The sequence below is a fragment of the Labeo rohita genome, chromosome 7, assembly GCF_022985175.1.
Source record: "Labeo rohita strain BAU-BD-2019 chromosome 7, IGBB_LRoh.1.0, whole genome shotgun sequence".
Taxonomy (NCBI): domain Eukaryota; kingdom Metazoa; phylum Chordata; class Actinopteri; order Cypriniformes; family Cyprinidae; genus Labeo; species Labeo rohita.
The window spans coordinates 14,513,826-14,517,440 of NC_066875.1; positions in this window are offsets into that span (position 1 = coordinate 14,513,826).

A 3,615-nucleotide genomic window follows, 5' to 3' on the forward strand; every position below is an offset into this window, starting at 1 on the left:
TTAAACTGATGGTGACCATCAGAGGGCGCTATTACTATAATTTTCATGTCTGCTGCTCTGCAACCTGAAAAGATTATTTTTATTTTCAATATATCAACTATTATTTATTTGTTATAGACATAATCAATCAATCAATAAATCAATCAAAGTTTTGCATCTGGAAGACAAATTTACATTTCCACCAGGAAATATATGTGAATGTGAACAAACAATAGATTTACATTTACATTTTGCATTACAAATAAATCAATAATATGTAACTATTTGACATTTCTATTTTATCCTAAATATTAACTGACCAGTTTTCACAGTTTTTTACATTTGTTTACACAAACAAACTGTATAGTACTGAGATTAGGGAGGAATAGCATTTAATAGAGGTTAACTACAAGTTGTATGCAGATTACACACCCACTCTTTCTTTTACTCCCCATTTAGACTCTTATATATTGCCTTAGGCACATATATATATATATAGGGAGAGAGAGAGAGAGAGAGAGAGAGAGAGAGAGAGAGAGAGAATATATTGAATTGTCAGATTTTTTTCTCATTTCACCATCTTATCACCAGACAAGCTGTTACATAATTTTTACATCCTTTAACTTTTTTTTTTCTCTCTGTGGCTGAACCACAGAGAGATTATCCTTCAGAACAATAAGATTCTGGGCAAATTAAGACAAACTGACGAACATGATGTGCAGACGGTCAAGATGCGTCACAGTGTAAAAAAAAAAAAAAAAACCTCAAACTGCAATACTTTCTGTTTCCTGTACGCGCACACACACATCATGTTCAACAGCCTGGTTTATGCACTGTATTCGTCTCTATGTATTTAAGATGTCTTAGATGTAACTGTATATGTATACTTAGTTTTTTTTTACCCAGTGTAACTACAGGCTTAGGCTGCTGTGGTTTACAAGTGGTTCAGGATAGTGAGGGTGGCACATGCTTCCTCCTGTGATGTGTCTGCAGTCTGTGGCTGAACTCGAAGCTCTCAGGGTTCCCTGTTTTAGACACATGTAATTATCAGACGTTATATATACGCACACTGCCTCGCCCTTATGGAGGGTACCTTTTAACTGAGATATTTCTGGCATCTATGGCAGCTGACCCACCCATCTGTGTGACTGCACAAGATGAAGATCCAGAGCTTTGCAAAAATATACAGACTAAAACCTGCCTTGCTCCAGACCAAAGTCACAACTGGTCAAGCGAAGCTCTCTGAAAGTGATTTGAACTGCCAGTCAAAGCCTTCAGAGCTGAGCCCTCACTGACAAGCTTTACAAATTGAACTAGATCTCAGGCACCCCACCTTAGCACTCAAAAGAGACCTACCACAGATCTCATTCGGCCTTTATGCCCTCTCTCTCTTTCTCCCCCTGTTTTTCTGTCCCTCTATCATTATCAACCCTCTTTCCAATCTCTCCTCCTTTACTGTACCCTTTAATGTGGCCTTGCCACTCCATATGTGTCCTCTGTGTGATAGAGTTCAGGCTGTAATCACAAACACCAGTGATGAATGGGGGCTGCTGGTGGCTTTTGGCACCGGCCATCTTTTCCTCCTCTCTTCTTTCCAGTCTATTATATGGACCACCAAGCACTGGGTGCTTCATGTGGACTTGATGATTCCAACTAGCACAGAAATGCAGCTATAGATTGGTAAGATAAGGCTGGGTAGTTCCGAATAGTTCCATTCTAAGAATACTGCAAATCGTAATTTAAACATGACACAACATTCAGGGAGATGGATGTGTATAGGTTCACACATCTTTAGACATTAAAGCGATGTGCAGTCATTTGGATCCAAGAACTGCCATAGCAGGCCTGAATCAGTTTAGAGGGCTCGATATTTAATTTGCGATAAGAGTTTGTGTGCATTCATACGTTTTTGTGTTTCTTTGTTGTTTATTAACTAATTCTCATGTAAATATCCACACTTGCGCAAGCAAATCCATGGCCATCAACAGTGCTGTGCATGTGCAGCACTAGGTGAGCCATTAATCTGAACACTTGCATCATGCTAGACAATTAAAAAGCCAATTCATCACAGTCTAATCAATACCATCTCAGTCAGAATGGTGGGGGTGTTTGCCCTGTTTAACTGTTCTGGGACCTGTCATTAATCTTTCTACAACAAAATGTGTGAGTTTGTATAGAAGTTTGTCTATGTATATGTGTGTACAGGTTTGACTATACTTATTTAGGGATAAAGGTCGGGTTAGGTGATAAAATATCATTAACCTCATAAAAATGGCAATTCTTTACAATAAGACTGTATTTGTGAATTTGAATTTGTATACAGCATTAGTTAAGTAAGCAAAAGATGCAAAAGGCCATGGTGTATTGTGAAGTTACAGCTGAAAGGGCTTTGTTGTATTAATGACATATTACTGGGTTACTTTAAATGGGAAGAAAAAACTGCTACAAAATAACTGCTTCCAATTAGTAGAGCAATAGTCTGGCATTGACTGTTTAGACTCTCTAAAGAACAAAAATAACAACACTTTCACAAGACTCTATTAACAAATTAAAGGCACACTTTATTTATTTATTTATTTATTTATTTATTTATTTATAATATTTGTCCTAAAAGTAAAAGCTGTTTTGGGCTTTATAGTGACACCTATTGGCCTGGATGTATGAAGTTTATTTAATTATGTATGCATTTATTTATTTATTGTATTTTTTTGTTACTGTTGGTTATCAATACTGAATTATCAATACCATCATTCAAGTACTAGGACTAGTAGTAGGCCTACATATATATGACCCTGGACCACAAAACCAGTCATAGGTCGCACAGGTATATTTGTAGCAATAACCAAAAATACATTGTATAGATCAAAATTATTCAGATATTAAGTAAAAGTCATGTTCCATGAAAATATTTTGTAAAATTCCTACTGTAAATATGTCTTACTTTTTGATTAGTAATATGCATTGCTAAGAACTTTATTTGGATAAACAATGATTTTCTCAATATTTTTATTTTTTTGTACCCTCAGATTTCAGATTTTTAAATAGTTGCATCTCAGCCATCTCGTCCTATCCTAACAAGCCATACCTCAATGGAAAACTTATTTATTCAGCATTCTGATAGCACTCTTATGACTAGTTTTGTGGTCCAGGGTCACATATTTTGTTGTTGTACTGGTTGGTTCTTTCACGTTAATGATTTGTAAAGTGCCCTGAGCATAGAGCACTGATTAAAAGTGTCCCTATTATTGTTGTTGTTATTATTATTATTTTAGCACATCATGTGACGTCAACATGGCGGCACCCATGAGGGGGCGACCAGCTCCATGCAGAATAAGGAGAAGACTGGCATGACTGGTTTCATTTAATGGGAATGTAATGGACGTCATTTTAATTAATGATATTTCTCAAAGTGCTGTTTGTCAACAGATGTTCATTATGTGTACAGACTTTCTAATGTTTAAATAAAAACACTGCACCTTTGTTTTTCTCATTAGCATCCGCTGTAAAAACGCACAAGCCTAACCAGTTTTTACGAATGATGTAGACCAAGTCATGTATGTGGCACTCTCTCTCCCCACCCTCGGCACAGCAGCTGATGCTGATGCGAGTACGCTCATTCTGACTCTCACATCCTGA